This window comes from Acinonyx jubatus, chromosome D4 (assembly GCF_027475565.1).
Source record: "Acinonyx jubatus isolate Ajub_Pintada_27869175 chromosome D4, VMU_Ajub_asm_v1.0, whole genome shotgun sequence".
Lineage (NCBI taxonomy): Eukaryota > Metazoa > Chordata > Mammalia > Carnivora > Felidae > Acinonyx > Acinonyx jubatus.
The window spans coordinates 70,292,297-70,307,083 of NC_069391.1; the positions used below are offsets into that span (position 1 = coordinate 70,292,297).

General features: G+C 37.9%; 1 protein-coding gene across 1 annotated transcript in view; it reads right to left on the bottom strand.

Annotated features, from left to right (window-relative positions):
• The window catches only part of LOC128312221 (spermatogenesis-associated protein 31D4-like), a 99,022-nt gene extending 84,236 nt beyond the window's left edge, over positions 1-14,786 (bottom strand). The window contains exons 1-2 of the mRNA XM_053205222.1: positions 14,325-14,786; positions 13,046-13,224 (exon numbers count right to left, since the gene is read on the bottom strand). The gene's annotated coding sequence lies outside the window, so the exon portion shown is untranslated. The remainder of the gene's footprint in view (positions 1-13,045; positions 13,225-14,324) is intronic.
• Position 14,787: the final 1 nt, after the last annotated feature.

Here is a 14,787-nt window from a genome sequence, read left to right on the forward strand (position 1 = left end):
CCTCTGTCCTCCTGCTCAACACTTCCATCATAGGTGTGCAATAAAGGGAGAAGACATCAGATGCAAACAATGCTGGCACTTCATAACAACTCACATACAAAGTTTGATAAAGTAGTTGAAATCCACAGTTCATTCTCAAAGCAAGATTTGATTTATGGTTTCTCACTGAAGAGTTTCCTTTCTTTTAACGTATATGATTGAATGCATGCTAAGTAGCTATATATTAGAAACCAAGCCTCAAAAACTACTTGAAGAAGGAAACATCAGACACCAAATTACTTTCCACACAGGGAATGATGACAGAGTATGAAGGAGTGTAAGACTATCTAATTTTGCCATCTATCGCTTCTATTTTATAGGGCCTTTGGGCCTTGATCTGGTTCTTAACATGTCCTCCCAGGAATGTCACGCTCCCATAGACATAGTCAGCAATTCTCCATGTTAACTCCACCCTCTCTTCTGCTGTTTCAGTGCGAGTAAAGGAAAAATAATTTTACTATAAACAAAAGCAGCTTTGATCTAACTCTCATTTTTTAAAGTAATTTATTCTTAAACATCAGCATTTGAATTCTTAATGGAAAATTATCTGCTACACGTTTCATGAGTGATGAAGATTAACCAATATACTCATATCACAAAGTAGACGGCTGCTGGCCTCAAACAACAAACACTAACTCAAATATTCTAACCGTGAGGTATCTTGCATGATGTCACAGAACTGAAAGAAAGACTTGGTAGCCATTTAGTCCTATATTTTGCAACTCCTCTGTCTGGAACTCTCCCATACACTGAAAGACTATTATAATTTTTCTTTTCTTCCCTACTGACAGTTCTACCCAGGGTGAGGGGAATGAAGGTGATGCAACCATACTAGAAAAAGGAGATAAGCTAATGAATACGGTGGAGGAGGTTTCACATTCACATGTGTGTGTTGTACATAATGCGATCGTGGATGAGTGCCGTGGATGAAATGATGTGTTTCAGGCCAGGCAATTGGCAGCTTCACTGTGCCCAAAGAAGGTTCACTGGGCTGTCCTTGACAGGAAAGATTCACTAAAATCAGTGAGATAGGCCCTAAATGTTTTTAATTCACCTCATTGTCAGCCCAAGTGCCCCATTGTTCAAATAAGATTCATAGTTGGCTTGCTTTCACTATACAAATAAAAGGACCCAAGAACTTTCCTATAACAATGGATTTTTTAAATTGGCATATTAAATCCCTCCCTCCTCCATTCCCAAGTCAAGGCACCCCTCCAATGACTTTGATTAATCCTTTTGTAGAATTATGAACTTGGAGAGCTTTTGAAAGGAGAACGCATTGAATGCCAGGTGGGATTTAGCCAAAGCTGTCACAGCTCTGGTTGTTACCCCTTATAATCCATCTTCCTGAATCAAAAAGCAAACGGTGAACAAACAGCTTAGGCGGTTTGTTTGAAGATACACTCCTGTCTTTCTAGGAGAGATTAAATCATGACTACAGTTTGTTTGGAAAATGATTATCCACATTAAAATTATTAAAATCATGTAGCATCTCTTTTAGCCATAATGTTTTATAAAGTTTCATCTCTGGATCACAATAATAATGTTCAAGTTTTTATACTGAAACACAGACCTCATCTACAGTCTTTCAAAATATCAATTTTTTTGCATTTGCCATAAGAATACACAAGATGTTGACTTTCAAACTTTTAAATAATGAGGATTCAGTCTCTACCTTTTAAAAGGAATCACAGCCATACCAGTTATGGAGGGAAGGGGATTATTTTAGTATTTATCCCCAAACACCAGGCTCCATAGAAGCCACATACATGCCCTGCTGCAACAGGGACACAGATTAGGTAGCTAAGAGCTTGAGCAAGAAGGAAAAGATAAAGCCACTCCTGTGATATATTTCAAAAGTAAAGTGTTTTCCCTTACAATGGGAGTTTTCATCTGGCACCTGGGTGGCTCAGGCAGTTGGGTGTCCAACTTTGGCTCAGGTCATGATCCCATGGTTTGTGGGTTCGAGCCCCATGTCGGGCTCTGTGCTGACAGTTCAGAGCCTGGAGCCTGCTTCAGATTCCCTGTCCCCTTTCTCTCTGCCCCTTCCCCATTCATGCTCTGTCACTTTCTCAAAAATAAATAAACATTTTAAAAAAATAAAAAAATAAAAAGAGTGGGAGATTTCATCATAGTAAATGGATATAAATCTTAGAATACAATATAATCCCTTTAAATATCTAAGCAGTCAGCCTCGTTTGTATCACCAACTACTGCATATTTGATACTCAAGGTATTTTTGATATTCAAATAATCCTTGAATTGAGATGGGGGCAGGAGATTGTTCAACAAATACTAAATGGATGCTATGTATCAGGCTCCATGGCAGGTTTTAGATAAACAGGATTAATAAAACACTGGCCCTCTCTTCTTGAGCTCAGAGTGTAGTAAAGGAGACAAACACGTAAACAATAGACTACTAAGCATTATGATAAAAGCCACAATAGAAGGGTAACCATTGGGTTGAATAGGCAGAACTCCAGAGAATATGGGGGGTTGGGAAGAGTGACAAACAAAAAATTCATGTGTTCCCATCACAGGCCCTTTGTAACCAATCCACAGACTCATTTTTCTCTTAACTCTTTGAAGGAAAAGTTGGGTGAAAAGATATCCCATAATTTCCTTAAATACTCTACTTTTAAGTCAGCTGTAGTGCCAAGAAATATCTAGCTCCGTAATTAAAATGTACAGTCCATTTTATTAATCAAAACACCAAATACACTTAAAGTGAAAAATTCCCTCTGTCAAATTGGTAGTACTTTTAGGCTGGGAGGAAAGAAAGATATTGTCTTCCTTTTCTCTATTTCCCTGCCATACCATTTTCTTACCCACCCCTTACCCAGCTCCACATACAAATTTGCCTCTGCTTTCACCAGAGATGGAGCCAGACAAAGGGAAGACAAGGAAGCATCAGGAAGTGTCTTGACTCAGCTAGTACCCTTAGAATCTGAACAAACTAGATTCTTTCTCTCATAAGGTGCTTTCATGTATTTATTCCGCAAATATTAATTGAACACCAATTACATGCTAGGCACTGTTCCAAACATTGAGGATACCTAATAAGAAAAACAAAGCCTTTGAGTCTATGGACTTTATAGTCTAGTGAGGGCTATGAGAAAAAGAAAAAATAAATAGGAAAAGGAAACAGGGAGCATGTAAGGGGTAAATGCTATTTTACCTAGGTCAATCAAGAATGCTCCTTCTGGTAAGGTGATATTTGAGCAGAGATGTAAAACACAAACAAACAAAAAATCTAAAGGATTTAAGCCAGCAAACACCATAGAAAAGAGCACTCCAGACTGAGAGATAATAATTGCAAAGGCCCTGAGGCAAGCAAATGCTGGGTATGTTCAAAGAATAGCAAGAAGGCCAGTAGCATGGCTAGAGTACAATAAGGAAGGAAAGAATATTGGAGATGAGGCCATATGGAGATCATATAGAAGGTACTCAGAGGCCACTGGACGTTTTTCTTCTTAGTGAAAAAGAGAATCTTTTGAAAGTTTTGAGCAGAGATGGAAAATTACATATATATTTTAAATATCACTCTGATTTCCCAGCACCTGGAAGGTTCAGTCGGTTAAGTGTCCAACTTTGGCTCAGGTCTTGATCTCACGGTTCGTGAGTCCGAGCCCCACGTCGGACTCTGTGCTGACAGCTCAGAGCCTCCTTCAGATTCTGAGTCTCCCTCTCTCTCTGACCCTCCCCTGCTCACGCTCCAGCTCTCTCTTTCTCAAAAATAAATAAACATTAAAAAAAAATATTTGAAGTCACTCTGGCTTCAAGGTAGAAAACAGAGCATAAGGTAAGCAAGAAGCAGGAAGACAGTTTATATGCTACTTTAAGATTTGAGACGGGGCGCCTGGGTGGCTCAGTCGGTTAAGCGTCCGACTTCAGCTCAGGTCACGATCTCGCGGTCAGTGAGTTCGAGCCCCGCGTTGGGCTCTGGGCTGATGGCGGAGCCTGGAGCCTGCTTCCGATTCTGTGTCTCCCTCTCTCTGCCCCTCCCCCGTTCATGCTCTGTCTCTGTCTCAAAAATAAATAAATGTTAAAAAAAAACATTTTTTTTTTAAATTAAAAAAAAAAGATTTCAGACAAGAGATGATGGTGGCTTGAATTACTATGATAGAGAAGAACGAAATAGAATTGGATAAATTCTGGATATACTATAAGAGATTTAATGATGGACCAATTATGGGATATATGAGTGAGAAAGAAGGCAAAGGTGACTCCAAAGTTGTGACTTGAGAAACCCAAAGAAACATGTTGCTAGTCACTGAACTGGGGGGAAATGTGACAAGATAAGGTTTGATTAAACAGCAACAAACAAAACATGGGTTTTATTTTGTACATGTTAATTAAAGCTTCCTATTTGACACCTAGGTGTCATAATAAGTATAGAAATAAGTATAGAAATAACCTGTTCAGTATTCAAAATAGGAGTTCAGAGAAGTCCAGCCTGGTAAGCACACATCATATGTAAAGACATAAGCATGGAAATGTATGGGTTCAGAGTGATATCAGGCTAATTACCTGAAAAACAATAGATGAGACTACATTTAAGATACATCAAATTATTAGGATGAAATATGTTATCATTAATAAATCAAATATCACCTTTAACTAAAGATTCCTTCATTTCAAAACACTAAGTATGAAAAAGTAAAACATTTTATATCTACTTCCAATGTTAACCATTTATCGTGGAAAGTAAAATGGTAGCTGACAGGTTATAAAATTATCAAAAAGATTGTCCAACTACAGAGAAAAAGATTTAAATAAATGCTTAAAATAAATTCAAAGAGAAGCGTTCATAGTTGCAACTTGGAATCAGTTGCTTTATTGCCATTAAAAATGTAAAGTCAGTAAGATTTTTTATAAAGACAGTTTCATGTCAAATAATTCATTTCCTTCATTTGAAGTATGATTATCTCCTGAGATTTTGCTTCTCTTGAGAGTGATAACACAGTATATCGATTTAAATATAACTTTTTAAAATAGTTTCAAAAAGTCACTAAAGAACCTGGAACCTACAGCCAGCAACAACTAAGCCTGAGGATGAGTCGGAATCTGATTTCCAGAGTTACAACATCCTAAAACTCAAAATGTCCAGTTTTCAACAATAAAGTATGAGGAATGCAGAGAAATAAAAAAGTATGCTCCACTCAAAAGAGAAAAAAGGAAATTACCAAAAACTGTTCATTAGACTTCAGTCATTAGACTTACTAGACAAAAACTGTCTAAAATATACCCAAAGAGCTAAAGGAAACCATGGACAAAGAACTAAAGGAAATCAGGAAACTGACATTTCAACCAATACAGAATATCAAAAAAGAGACAGACTTACAAAAAGGAATCAAATAGAAAGGTTGAAGCTGGAGGGGCACCTGGGTGGCTTAGTTGGTTAAGCGTATGACTTCAGCTCAGGTCATGATCTCATGGTTCATAAGTTTGAGCCCCCTGTCTGGCTCTGTGCTACAACTCAGAGCATGGAGCCTGCTTCAGATTCTGTGTCTCCCTGTCTCTCTGCCCTTTACATGCTTGTCCTTTCTCCCTCTCTCTCTGTCTCTCTGTGTCTCGCTCTCTCTCAGTAAATAAACACTAAAAGAATAATGAAAAAACAAAGGAAAGAAAGAAAAAAAAAGAAAACTTGAAGGTGGAATGTACATTAGCTAAAATGAAAAATGCACTAGAGGAATTTAACAGCAGATTTGGGCAGGCTGAAGACAGAATCAGTAAACATAAGATATGTGAAATGTAATTGAAAGAAAAAAGAAAGCTGATGTACTTACATTAACATCAGACAAAGTAAATTCTAGAGAAAAGAAGATTACATGAGAGAATGAGGGTCATTTTATAACGAGAGAGTGGTCAAACGATCAATAGAACATAAGAATCCTAAACACTGATGTACCTAATAACAGAGTTTCAAAATATACGAAGGAAAAATAGGACTTACTGGAGAAATAGTCAATCCACAATTATAGTCAAAGATTTCAATAGTGCTCTCTCAGTAAGTGACCAAAAAGACAAAACAATCACTACGGACATAGAATATTTGAAACTAACGTCAATCTATTTGACATAATTAACATTTATACAATACTCAACAGGCAACAAAAGAATATACAAGTACACAGACAAGATTTACTAAGATAGGAGCACCTGGGTGGCTCAGCTGGCTAACGTCCAACTTCGGCTCCGGTCACGATCTCATGGTCATGAGTTAGAGCCCCACTTCCAGTTCTGTGCTGACAGCTCAGAGCATGGAGCCTACATAGGATTCTGTATCTCCCTCTCTCTCTGCCCCTTCCCTGCTCATGCTGAGTCACTCTCTCTCAAAAATAAACGAACATTTAAAAAAAAAAAAAGAAGATTTACCAAGATAAAACACACTCTGTATTGAAACATAAACATAAATCTCACACACACACCACCACTACCAACAGCAAATAAATTTAACTATTAAAATTGGACAAAGTGTGTCCACCTACCACAGGGAATTTTTTAATCAACATCAGAAAAATCTGGGGGCACCTGATTAGCTCAGTTGGTTAAGCATCCAACTCTTGATTTTGGCTCAGGTCATGATATCACAGTCATGGGACTGAGACCCACATGGGGCTCCACAGTGAGTGTCAAGCCTGCTTTGGATTCTCTCTCTCTCTCTCTCTCTCTCTCTCTCTCTCTCTCTCTCCCCCCCCCCTTCTCTCTGCCCCTCCCCAGCTTGTGCACGTGTGCTCTCTCAAAACGAACAGACTTTAAAATAAAAGAAAACTCTTTCAAAATCCTCCAAATACAGTACAACCTTGGATTACAAGGAACTTGTTCTGCAAGTGTTCCACAAGAAGAGGGAACATTTCTAGTAAATTTTAACTTGATAAATGAGCAATGTCTTGCAATACGAGTAGTACGTGATGCCAAACACCACATAATCACAACTGAGCCAATGGTTCTTCTCTCTCTCTCTCTCTCTCTCTCTCTCTTGCTGCGGGATTATGGGAGATCGTCTCCCATGCTCAGATGCTCAGTCTCAGGCCATGGTGTTTGGGAGAAATCAGTGATTTTTCAGAACATTGGAAAGTGCCCACAACTGCCACTAGTGTAAATTTTTGTCACTTCAAAGCACCTATGGATGGTCCTTTGCTTTTCTTTGCTTACTCTTTTTGTACAAGAGTAAGGTTAGGAATGCTTTGCTTCATTCTAGGTCAAGCTGCCTGCAGGTATAGACCTTTCCTCTGCTGCCTTATTGCCAGTTACATTAAAACAGTATATGACAAGAGTTTACGAGTACTGTAGTGTAGTCAAATTCCATTAGTGACAGTGAAAGTCATCCTACACAATAACCCGCCTCTGTCATCTCCCTCACCCCAGCCACGAAGGTTTTCAAAGCTTAGTGCAGGTTAATTCTTTATTTTTCTTTATATTTTGTATTTCTTTATTATTTTGTATTATATGTGATTATATACAATTCTATATATATTTTTTATATGATTATTGTAATCACTTTTATATGAATATTTTGGGGTTGTGGAACGAATCATCTGAATTTCCATTATTTCTTATGGGGAAATTCCCTTTGATATGCAAGTGCTTTGGATTACAAGCATGTTTTTGGAACGAATTATGCTTGCAAACCAAGGTTTTACTGTCTTTGGAAATTAAATAAAACTTCTAAATAACCCATGAATCAGATCAAAGAAGAAACCAAAAGGGAAATTAAAAGTATTTTGAACAGTTCAAAAGTATTTGAACATACTGCAATTCAGTTAAAGCAGTGTTTAGAGAAAAATTTATAGCACTAGATCCCTGTATTAGAAAAGTCTCAAATCAGTGACTTTAGCTTCTACTTTAAGCAACTAAAAAAAGAAGGGCAAATTATAGCCAACATAAGTAAGAGAAAATAAATAATAAAAACCCGAGAGGAAATCAACGAAATAGAAAACACATACAAAAAATAAAGTAGAGAAAATCATTTAAACCAAAAACTAGTTCTCTGAAAAGATTAATAATAATAATAACAACAACAACAACAACAACAAACCTCTAACCAAACTTACCAGGTAAAAACTAAAGAAGTCACAAATTACCAATATCAGGAATGAAAAGGGGAATATCACTGCAGACCCTCAGCATATTTGAACAATAATAAGGGAATGTTCTCAACAATTTTTTACCAATAAGTCTGGAAACTCAGACGGAATAGGTAAATTTCTTAAGAAATGCCAACTATCACAACTCACTAATATGAAATAGATAATTTGAATAGTTTTGTAACTGTAAAGGAAATGAATTTTTAATTTAAAAACTCCCAAAAAAGAAAATCTCCAGAGTCCTATGGTTGCACTGGAAAATTCAACCAAGTGTTTAAAGAAGAAATACCACCAATTCTACAAAATTTCTTCCACAAAATCACTTCCAGAAAACAGAGCAGGAGGGAACACTTTCTAATTCATTTTACAAAATACAACCCTGATACAGAAACGAGAAAAAGTCAGTACAAAAATAAGGAAACTAGGGACCAATGTCATTCATGAATACACATGTAAATATCCTTCACATAATACTAGCAAACAGAATTCAACAACTACATAAAGGGAATTATATACATAACTAAGTAGCATTTATTCTAGGGATTCAAGGCTGGTTCAGTATTAGAAAATCAATCAGCATAATCCACCTATTTAAGAGACTGAAGAAGACTAATCACAGGATCATATCCATTAATACAGAAAACACTTGATGAAATTCAACATCCATTCATGATTAAAAACTCTCAGAAAGAAACTTAACAGAAGACCATAGGGGAGGGGAAGGAAAAAAAAAAAGTTAGAGAGGGAGAGAGCCAAACCATGAGAGACTCTTAAAAACTGAGAATAAACTGAAGGTTGATGGGGAGTGGGAGGGAGGGGAGGGTGGGTGATGGGCATTGAGGAGGGCACCTGTTGGGAGAAGCACTGGGTGTTGTATGGAAACCAATTTGACAATAAATTTCATATTAAAAAAAAAAACTCTCAGAAAAAGAGCAAAAGAGGGAAGTTCTTCAACTTGACAAAGAGCAACTACAAAAAAACCTACAGTTAACATGATGTTTACCGTGAAACACTGAATGTTTCCACCCTAAGATATGGAACAAGGCAAGGCTGCCCACTCTCACCAAATAAACACAGTGTTGAAAGTTCTGGCCAGTGCAATAAAGTACAGAGATAATAAAGGGGGAAATAAAACTGCCCCTATTTGTAGACGATATGATTGTCCAAAAAAAATCTAAAGGAATCTATAAAAACATCTCTGAGAATTTATATGTGAGGTCAGCAAGGTCAAAGAATACAAAATAAGCATACAAAATCTATTCTATTTGTATATATTATCAGTGAGAACACAGACACAAAAGTTTAAAATGCACTATCACTTACAATCACTACAAAATAAAATATTTATGTGTACAAAACATGTTCAGAACTTAGATGCTGAGAGTTACACAATACATACGAAAGAAATTTAAGAAGACACAAGTGGAGAGCTATACTATGTTCATAGTCTGGAAGATTCAACATACTAAAGTCAGTTCTCCCCCACTGACATACAATTGCTATCAAAATGCCAGTAGGTTTTTTTTTATAGACACAACTTTCTACAATTTATATGGAAAAGCAAAGGAACTGGAGTAGCTAACACAATTTTGAAAAAAATGAGTAAAGCAGAAAGCATCAGTCTATCCAGTTTCAAAACTTAGCTTAATACAGCTACAATAATCAAGACTATGTGCATAATTAACACAGATAGATGCATACATCAATGAAACTGAATAGAGAACCCAGCAATAGAACCATACAAATATGTTCAATGAATTTTTGACAAGGTACAAAAGCAATTCAAAGTACAACAGCCAGCTTTTCAACAAACAGCACTGGAGCAAGTGGACAACATTTCACCAAAACAAATGGACTTCAGCCAAAGTCTCATACCTTACATAAAAACTAGGGGTGCCTGGGTGGCTCAGTTGGTTAAGCGTCCAACTCTTAATTTTGGCTCAGTCATGATCTCCCTGTTTGTGAGAGAGAGCTCTGCCTCTGGCTCTGTGCTGACAGCACAGCTGACCTTCTTGGGATTCTCTCTCTCTCTCTCTCTGTCTCTCTCTCTCTGTCTCTCTCTCTCTGCCCCTCCCCCCCCACTCACGCTCTCTCTCTCTCTCAAAATAAATAAACCTTTTAAAAAATTAACTCAAATGGATCACAGATTTGAATATAAAACATAATACTATAAACTTTAAAAAAATAGAAACTCTTCAAGATCTAAAGGTAGGCACAGAGATGTTAGATGTGACACCAAAAAGTGACCCATAAAAGGAAAAGTTTACCAACTGATCTCCATCAAACTTTAAAACTATTGCTCTGCAAAACACTGTTAACAAGATGATAAGACAAGCTATAGACTGGGAGGAAATACTACTTGCAAATCACATGTCTGACATAACATTAGTGTCAACAATATATAAAGAACTCTGGCAACTCGCTGGTAAAACAAAACAAAACAAAACAAAACAAAACAAAACAAACAAACAAAAAAAACAACCAAATAATCCAATTAGAACATGCACAAAAAACACAAAGAGACATTTTTTCACCAAAAGACAGATGGCAAAGAAGCCAAATAAAAATGTTTAATATCATTTGTCATTCAGGAAGTGCAATTCTAACCACAATGATATATCACTACACACTTATTGGAACGGCTAAAGAAAAAAAGTTTTTTAATAGTGACAACACCAATGCTGGCAAGGAGGATGAGAAACTGGATCACTCATGCTGTTGATGAAAATATAAAACAGAACAGCCACAGTTTCTGCATCTTAAAAATACTAAACATGCAACTTGGTGATCATCCTACTGGGCATTTATCACAGAAAAACAAAGACTTATGTTCATACAAAAACCTATACACAAATGTTCACAGTGTTTTTATTCAAAACCAGAAAACCCCAGCTGTTGTTCAACCAATGGTTAAAAAGACTGGAGAACATCCATGCTATGGAATAGTATTCAGCATTAAAAAAAGTGAAGTGATACACACAACAGCCTAGATGAATCTCCAGAGAACTAAGCTGAGTAAAAAAGGCAAATTCCGGCAAGTTACGTTAGGATATGATTCCATATATGTAAAATACTACTGGAATGGCAAAATTATAAAAATGGAAAAACAAATGCAGGAAGGTACGGGCATGTGGGAAGTGTGGCTATAAAATGGCAATTGGAGGAAAAGCTTAGTGACAGGAGTATTCTATACCTTGACTGTATCAATGTCAGTATCTTGGTTGTCATATTATACTATAGTTTTGTAAGTATTCTGATTGGAGGAAGCTGGATAAAGTATACATGAGCTCTATCTCCTTTTTTTAAATTTTTGTTATGTTTATTTAGTTTTGAGAGACAGAAAGAGCATGAGCACGGAATGGACAGAGAGAGAGGGAGACACAGAATCTGAAGCGAGCTCTATTTCTTACAACTGCATGTGAATCTGCCTACGTCTCAAAATAAAAACTTTAATTTTAAACACTCAAAACGAATGGGAAGATATGAATGTTTGTGAGCTTGATTATGATTTCATTATCAAAACTCATCAAGTTCTAGGGTGCCTGGGTGGCTCAGTCAGTGAAGTGTCCAACTTGAGCTCAGGTCACGATCTCGCACTTCATGAGTTCAAGCCCCATATCTGGCTCTGTGCAGAGCTCGGAGCCTGAGGCCTACTTCAGATTCTGTATCTCCATCTCTCTCTGACCTCTCCCCCACCCCCGCCTCATGCTTTGTCTGTCTCTCAAAAAAATAAAGAATCATTAAAACAAAAGACAGTTGCAAAACTCACCAAGGGGTACACTTTAAAATGTATGCAGTTTTTTGCATATCAGTTATGTCTCAAGAAAGGTGGGTAGGGGGAAGATACTGTATTTCTCTTCCTTTCCATTTCTGAGTAATTCAGTCTTAAAGCCAATAGGTGATCCAAGCAAAATGGGCATAGACACCAAAAGGGCGAGAGGAGGGCACTTAGAGAGGCATTGGCAGTGTCCCAGAGCTGAAAGTCAGAGCCTAAGCAGCATGAAGAGAGGCTTGGCATAGAAGCATTGCCTGGTGCAGCATGGGTGTCTAGGTGACAGAGCTGCCACACACATTGATATCTAAGTAGTAGAAGTGGATATCCATACATGGAGGAGACAGTGGTAGTGATGAGAAATTGCTTCCATACAGGATGACTGATTGAACAAGTACATATATTAAAAAAGTAATGGAACCAGATTTCTCACTGTTAGAGAAAGAAGTTAAAAACTTGGAAAGGTAGAAAACTAGAATGGACCCTGTGGTGTTAGATGGTAACTGGAGGTATTGGTGTGAACTCGTGAAATCTCAACATATATAGATATAGACAGAAATAAACTGAGATTTAAATGTGTGAACATGTGTGTATGTGTGTGCATGCTTATACATACACATATTCTCTAGCTCTGTTTACTGAAAGAATCTACAAGCAGCAACGTCCTAATAATAACGAATACATCTAGCACACTGATCTTGGCTTATCAATACCATTCTCCGTTAAAGAAAACAGGGCTACCTGGAAAAATGGCTGAACCCAGGATTATGCAGGGAAAAGTATACAATGAGTCTAAAACATCTTTTTGTGTCAGAAAGTAGAAATCGATTGAGAGAAATCAAGAGAACAGAGAAGTCAGACTGAAGTCATGAGCTAAATGTGACAATTTGGACACCAAAATATTGATAGTGGCAGACTCAATTAAACCAAGTGGGAAACCAATTGTCTATATTGATACAAATAGCAAGGAAACTAATTTAACTACTTCATTGACGTGGAATGAGACACTGGTTTTTGTTTTGGAATGAGGTATTCAAATTTAATAAGAATGTTTTAATATTGATTCAGGAGAATGTGAATATATATTACTAACACAATTAAAAATTAAATACAAATATGTAGCTCATGACCTGAAGGGTCTTACCTTCCATTTGGGAGGGATGTCATATATTGTGAGACCTCTAGGACTTTTCTGCACAGCATATTTTTCCAGTTCCTCTAGGTAGTAGCTGAGTAGCTACAGGACAAATGAAGAGGGAGGAATGTAAAATGGCTCCTGTATTTCTTCTTTGGATGTTCAGGTGCTGCTGATACTGAGACCGTCTGGGGAAGGGAAGGTTGGAGATAAAGGAAGACAACAGGTTAACTTTGGAAGATCTTACACTGAGGATGTGTTAGCAAGCAGGGGGTTTCCTTGCTTTGAAACTCAGAGGAGTACCTGCGCTGAAACGCCTAACCACGTGAGCCGATAACTCACCTAAGGAGGCTGGAGAAAGAGAAAGGATTTGGACCAGGGCAGATTCCTGGGTTAATCAGACATTTAGGAAAATCTTTGTGCTGTTTGGAACAGGATGGTTTATAAGCAAGCACAATTATGACTAAACATGGTAAGCAAAACACTAAAAATTCAGAGTCAGAAACCACCCAAATGTCAACAGAAAGTGGAATTTCATATTCTACCACTTAATAAAAAGTTATCATACAACTATTATGAAAGTTTACAATGACATAAATATGTTTACGATAGTGTTTTTCATTTGGACTACATATCATTTAAGCAACGTTAAAAACAGGCACACCAAGGGGTGCAGGACTTTGGCCTAGGTCATGATCTCACGGTTCAGATCACGGGTTCAAGCCCCCGGTCCAGCTATTTGCTAGCAGTTCAGAGCCTGGAGCTGCTTTAGATTCTGTGCCTCTGACTCTGCCCCTCCCCTGCTCACTCACTCTCTGTCTCTCAAAATTAAATAAACAGTAAAAATTAAAAAAAAAAAAAAACAGTCATAGCAAAATCTCTAGGATGCACAAAAGCGTTAAGGGTAATTGTTTTGAAGCTGGGAATCTATGAGGTTTCTCCTCTACTTTTCCATATCTTCCAAATACACTAAAAGTGCACTTTCTAGTAGGGGAAATAATCACAAATACGATTCTCTTCCTCCTCCTCCTACGATAAACATGGTGACGCTTCCCAACACGGAACCAGGACAAACAGAGGCATCAATACATCAATACCTGCAATTTAGGGCCATTACCTGAGAGTTTCTGCCTAATAAAAAACATGATATGCGCTCCATGGAGACACTCACGTCCTGCTATCCCTGATCTTGCAAGGCAGAAAGAAGGTTCTGCCTCTTCCTCTCCATGCAGAACGCCTCCATTGGCTTATACCTGGGGTTCGCCCAAACCATTCCCATTAGACTCACCGCTAGGTCCAAGCAGCAATTAAAGCTCTTGTGGCTCCTTTGAAAACAACTAGCAGACTGTGAGCATCCTACCAGTTACCGGTTTCGCAGGGAATCAGAAATGAGGATTCCTAATTTAGTGTACGAACTTGCATCTTGAAGCCTCACTCTCCTGACTGGTGCAGGCATTTCCATGGCACTGGCGTCTAGGGGCTGCAAGGCCCACGTGGTCACCATCTGCACCCCCAACCCGTGCAGTAACATCGGCCCTTAACACTACTCAAAACTTCATTTGATCATTCCAGGCCTCAAGACCACCCCTATGAGATATTTTATCTCTGCACCTAGAGATGAGATCTGAGAAAGGCTTCTTGGGCAAGACCAGGCAGCTGGTGTAAAGTGACGTCTTAACATCAGCCAACATCGCCGCTATATTCCACACTAGGTTCACCCGCGCAAGCGCCGTCCAGTGACCTCGGCAACA